General features: G+C 34.9%; 1 long non-coding RNA gene across 1 annotated transcript; it reads left to right on the top strand.

Annotated features, from left to right (window-relative positions):
* The first annotated feature begins 2,316 nt into the window (after positions 1-2,316).
* On the top strand, positions 2,317-3,743 carry LOC137392846 (uncharacterized). Its single transcript, XR_010978254.1, has 3 exons — positions 2,317-2,403; positions 2,564-2,648; positions 3,620-3,743. It is a non-coding gene; the product is annotated as an uncharacterized lncRNA (long non-coding RNA).
* The last annotated feature ends 3,064 nt before the right edge of the window (positions 3,744-6,807 follow it).

Below are 6,807 nucleotides of genomic sequence, written 5' to 3'. Positions count from 1 at the left end.
TTACCTATGACTGCCCCATTGGCTATGTACTCAATGGTACCGAGGCTACAGAATCAGCTATTTTAAAGTGCCTACCAGGAGGAGTTTGGAGTGCGGAGCTTCCATCTTGTGTGAGTAAGTAGGACAACTCCCACCTACTCACTTTATAAGCTTTCACTCTCTCTTCGACTTTATGACGCCAGTATCTTGGTAGCTTAATACTGCGTCTTTATTAATTCAGTAGTTTTAGTATTAGAATTTGTCCTACTCCAATTAATGAACAACTCAACCGTCAACAACTGAACGACTTAGAAAAGTTCATATTTTTCTGTATGGGCTTTTTGTTGCACAGCCAACTTCTGTTAGATATACATACGCTTGTCATCTGTTAAATTTCGCCTCTACTCTTTGTTGTCAGGAAAAATGATTGACTATTCTGAGCTGATGATGGGCACCGATAATGTGCTCTGGGAAAAGGTGGTTATACAGCACAACCTTTCGGATCCTCTTACCGCCCATGGTGGTAGGAGGAACAAGGTTGCTGTGGGAGACACCCTTATATTGCAGTGTGATGAAGGTTTTGAGTTTGCCTCTAGGCAGCAAATTACGCAAATCCGGGTCACTAACATTGGATTTGAAGGAAAACCCAACTGTATTCGTAAGTTATGGTAATGCGTATCCAATGGAACGCATTCTAGTTTTTCCATTAGCCAATCACAGGCTAGCTATTAGTGCTTTCAAGAAAATCCATAAAATTTATCAAATGGGAAATGACTTCGCTCATCTCTAAATTATTTATTTCTCTTCATAAACATAGCTGAAAGTAGTTACTAAAAGATTAAAATAGAATTAAAATTTATCATTTTTATATTATGTTTGCTGATTTAAATATCTTTAAATAATGCTGGCAGCAAGAACTCAACATGAAATGATTAGAACAACCTGTTCATAAATTTTTCAAGTGTATTAAAAACTACCTTTGAATACACACACAATTCTGGCAGCTCATTTCTGGTCCCCAATGTTGGGAGCAGAGGCTAAAATTTATATGGATAGACTTGTTCACTTTAGAAGCATTCTTTAGGGAATTATAGATACCCCGAAGGGAACTGGTCCGATATGGAATTAAGTGTTTTTTGGTAGCATGGGTCAGGTGACTATGTTTTCATATATAGCTGATACTAGCCTTGTTTCTTTTCTGCAGCGCAACTATGCCCGGACCCTCCAACCCCAATCCACAATACCTACATAGCTTCAGGTCGAAGGGCACAGGTGGTAGGCACTAGCCTTACCTACCAATGCTTACCTGGATACACAAACAAGGAGAGTTCTCAAAACCACGTTTCTTTGACCTGCAGTGAGAACAGGACTTGGGTCGGGGGACCCATGCTTCACTGTATCGGTAGGTTATCACTCTAAGTTTCTACTCAAACATGCTAGTCGTCCTAGTCACATCTCTGTAGTTACATTAACTAATATCTATGATTTATTTTACATTACAAGAATGCTTCAAAGTCACCTAAAGATACTAGCCTACACTAACAATCAAAGCAGAAACTCTTTGGCAGTGTGGGAGTGTGAGTGCATGTATGTGCTGTGTCTTCATACTTGTGTTTATGTTTGTGTACCATGCCTTCATGTATAGACTAGTTGTGCCACCGGCGTTGCCCGAGTATTAAAAATCAGCTTATAAACAATGAGAGGTAATGTAGTTGGCTGCCACTCGCTATTAGCCTGGCACATTGCAAATGGATAATTTGAGTACGGTAAGCTTACTAATAAGAGCTACCCCTCTCCATAATGTTACGCATCACGCTGCGTCGTAATGGAGAGCGGTACGTATTTGCTCCCATACAGCGACATATATCACCTAATGAATCCATCAAGCTCGTGTGGCTGAATTGGTAAGGCGTTGGACTGGTGAATGGTAGGTTCCGAGATTAAATCTTTAGCGGTACTGATTCTTTATTCCAAGGATTTGATAGTTATAGCTGAACATACATAGACACCAACATTGAGAAATATATAAATAGATAATAAGAATAGGTAATAGATGTGTAAGTGCTTGTGTATGCGCATCTCTTCTGGCTGCTACTTGATGAATTTGTGTTCTGTGTGTGCATATCAGGGGCTGATTCCAGGCACGAGCGCTCGTGCATGCTTGCATGTCTATGTGTATGTAGGTGTGTGCAATATAACTTTGCGTAACAATCACAATATAGATTGCTCTGCCTGTTTACGTAACGTAACGCTTTGCTTGCTGCAAACAACCTTGACTCTCAAAGTCTATGCTCATTCTTAGCTGTGACCTGTCCTTCTCCTCCTTACGTGGCCAACGGGGTACTGGTCGGCCTTAGCAACCAAGCTACCTACTTCTTCGGGTACGAGATTGATCTGGTTTGTCATGAGTCTTATGCAGTCAAGGTAAGATTCCCTCATCTCTCAACATCCTACATGGAAGTATTTAGTAAAACGTTTTAATTGGTCAATTCTCAGGGTGTAACGTTATGTCATTCCTTCTTGTTTTTTTGCACACTTTAACTGCCAGGCTTAGTGTTTAGCTTGAGTACTTTTTTGTTTGCAGATCGATGGGAAGAATAAAAAACATTTTTCTACCTTTTGCAGTAGAGAAGGAAAATGGTCTAATCACAAACTTTTGCGGTGTTCAAGTAAGTCAAATGAAGTAATAAATATTACCGAGCATAGACTATTAGATTACCAACTTTTAAAACAGTTTTGTTCAACTCACCCAAAAATTCCTGATTTCTGTCTTTTCATTTTTGTTTTAGCATGGAATAAAAAACATTATTTTGTTGATAATTACTGCTAATAAAAAGTTGAACATGCGTGACAGTTTGCTAATAATATAACAGAGGCATCATAACTATAATAGCTATAGCAATAGCTATTATTTTAGCATTGCGCCTATGCATTATAATGCCTCTGTTAAAATATATTTTGGGAACTAAGTATATGTAACACAATGCTTCTTTGTCTTCTTTGTCTATTCTATAGCTACTGCTATAGCTATAGAATACACATACGACCAACTTAAAGAAATTTATATATTATATATGAATATACATACATATATATATCTATACACCGGTATGTATATTTATATATATATATATATTTGAAAAATTATTGCGAAAAAAGTAAACTTTTAGTATTTGCGTTACAAATTTGTTTCGTGCGAAGCACTCCTCAGACGCAATTGTACTAAGCGTCTGAGGACTGCTTGTACTCATTGTATTAAGTACAATTGCGTCTGAGGAGTGCTTCGCACGAAACAAATTTGTAACGCAAATACTAAAAGTTTACTTTTTTCGCAACAATTTTTCAAATATTTCATACTCCACTAATAATCTTTTAGGTTTTTAGTGTAGAGTTCTCTTTTTATATGCTTTTGCATTTGCTTTTAGTTAATATATATATATATATATATACATATATATATATATATATATATATATATATATATATATATATATATATATATATATATATATATATATATATATATATATATACATGTTAAGTTTCAGTGACCGCATATCACATCAACTGGTCTTCTGGCGCTATAGAGTGTTCTACAATTTCATTTTGGTGTTATTTTTGTCAAATGGCTCCTTTGCAGTAGTGACATGCGCACCGATCGAGAACTTGACCAAAGCTGAAGTAGTTAACCCAAAAGATTCTTACTTACCTGGAGAGATGAGTCTGATTCGCTGCTATCCTAACCACACCTTCATAGGCAGCGCAATTGCTGACGGTAAACATGAGCTAGTCAAAAAGTGTCTAGATGATGGCACTTGGGGTGATTTTTCCCTCTATCAATGCTACTGTGAGTCAATAGTAAACATTATGGTATATTTTACTGTTAGTCTGTGCTAGATGATGTTTTTAGTGTTACAACATATTTCTGTACTAAGACAACCTAATATTGCTTCACAAAATGTCATATTTTAACAGGTGACATACATTAACAGGTGACATACATAACAGGTAACATACTTTTACAGGTGTCAGACATTAACCAGGTGACATACTTTGACAATGTGACATATCTTACCAACCAAACATTTTATTCAAACCTGAGATAATTTGACAACCTGACATACATCTGAACAACCTGTCATATTTTGGCAATCTGGTATTACTATTAACTTACTGTCACTAGGCTAACTTAATGATATTCACATGTTCTTGAGTTTATTGAAACATTTTACAATGAATGCAAACGATTCTAGGAGTATCAACTGGAAACTGATGTCTCTAGCATGACAGTATATCAGGTTTTATTACCTTTCACGTATTTAAATAGGTCAGTTGTCTGTAAGAGAATATTACATGATTAATAATAATTAGGTAACATTAGCTACTATCCTATGTGAGTGAAACTAATGCGACTAACTTTGTCATTCAATAAGTCGAGTTTTACAAGCCGTAACTGCTCGCACTGTCGTAACAAGAAATGCAAGATATATCGACCGGTCTTATAAAAACATGCAGTCTGTACCAACACAAATAAAACAACAACATTTTAAGCATATGGTAAAGTGAGTCCATTTTATTCTCATTTTACGAACTCAAAATTTATTCTTAAAATTACTCACTTTATAGATTAGTATGCTGGATTGTGTGATATCATATTAGTATGCTGGATTGTGTGATATCATATTAATATGCTGGATTGTGTGATATCATATTAATATGCTGGATTGTGTGATATCATATTAATATGCTGGATTGTGTGATATCATATTAGTATGCTGGACTGTGTGATATCATATTAATATGCTGGATTGTGTGATATCATATTAATATGCTGGATTGTGTGATATCATATTAATATGCTGGGATATCATAAAATGTATGAGTTCTGTCAAAAAATAACCAAAGATACATAGCTTAGATATCCTGTACAACTAGATATATAGCTTAGATATACTGTACAACTAGATACATAGCTTAGATATACTGTACAACTAGATATATAGCTTAGATATACTGTACAACTAGATATATAGCTTAGATATACTGTACAACTAGATATATAGCTTAGATATACTGTACAACTAGATATATAGCTTAGATATACTGTACAACTAAATACATAGCTTAGGTATACTGTACAACTAGATACATAGCTTAGATATACTGTACAACTAGATACATAGCTTAGATATACTGTACAACTAGATACATAGCTTAGATATACTGTACAACTAGATATATAGCTTAGATATACTGTACAACTAGATACATAGCTTAGATATACTGTACAACTAGATATATAGCTTAGATATACTGTACAACTAGATACATAGCTTAGATATACTGTACAACTAGATACATAGCTTAGATATACTGTACAACTAGATACATAGCTTAGATATACTGTACAACTAGATATATAGCTTAGATATACTGTACAACTAGATATATAGCTTAGATATACTGTACAACTAGATACATAGCTTAGATATACTGTACAACTAGATACATAGCTTAGATATACTGTACAACTAGATACATAGCTTAGATATACTGTACAACTAGATACATAGCTTAGATATACTGTACAACTAGATACATAGCTTAGATATACTGTACAACTAGGTACATAGCTTAGATATACTGTACAACTAGATACGTAACTTATATATACTGTACAACTAGATATTTCCAACTTTTAAATTCAAAAAACAATAATTGTATATGAAATGTTAAATGTGACAATGTTCTAGAATAGTCTGTAGCTAGTGTATGGGCAAAAGCATGAATGTTAATAATTGTGTGTGGGTTTAAAAAAATGGGCAGTAGCCAACCGAGAAGGAAAAAACATCTGTGTGGTCATTTGGATTAGGCTCAGCACATGAGTGACTCAAAAATGTGTAGTTTTGTCAATACATGATGAAGATAATACATACAGCAAAATGACTTCTTTTTCATATGTATATTTAAGAAAATAATTACATGTCATCAGCAGAGTTTTTTCTCGAGGATGGTGACCTTTGGTGACCTTTTGCTGATTTTTTTGGTCATCACAAAGTTAATTTTCACCTCTAGGTATTAGGAGTGACTTTGTTTAAACTGAACATAGTCTTAGGTGAGAGGTCGACTTACTATTAAGTCAGATAACGAGATTTATCATATGTGTTCTGTTGTTAGTGACAATTTAACATGATCTTTAGCACACCAGCTCCAGTTTGATGTGAGGGTCAGCACCCTTCCTACCCCTGGACACGTGCGCCTATCCTGGATCAACACCGACTTGTTTAACTCCTCTCAAGATTCAATGGCAACATACGTAATTCTTTTTCATGGTAAAGACCATCAAGGTTATCTCAGGGTCAACATAACGGTGCAACACGAAGCATCTCGCAGGAGCAGTAAGTGATCTCTTGCGCAACCTCATTAAAACTCAGTAATAAAATCTAGAATCCACTCATTTCAGGACTAAATTCATGTATCCAAATATAAACTGATAATCTGCAAGGAAATAAAGTACGTACATGTATGGCATTAACGTGAGGCAGAAATAATTGGTGTGTACTTACATTACTTACCTATATGGCTGGCTGATGTAGAAATAGCTAATAAACAAACAAAAATAATGATAATGAATTTGGGTAAACATGAAAAGGCACACTGATACACCAGATGATTGTGTTGAGATCTATAACTATCGTGGTACAAGGCTGATGGCGGGTATCATCACCAGCTTTAACTATGACACAATCGGTAACTTTAAAATCGCAGTAGTAACTTTAATAATAAAAGTAATAAAAATGAAGTTAACAAATGCTAATAGAAAATTTT

Source organism: Watersipora subatra, chromosome 4 (genome assembly GCF_963576615.1).
Source record: "Watersipora subatra chromosome 4, tzWatSuba1.1, whole genome shotgun sequence".
In the NCBI taxonomy this organism is placed as follows: Eukaryota; Metazoa; Bryozoa; class Gymnolaemata; order Cheilostomatida; family Watersiporidae; genus Watersipora; species Watersipora subatra.
This window is presented reverse-complemented; position numbering and strand designations above follow the sequence as displayed.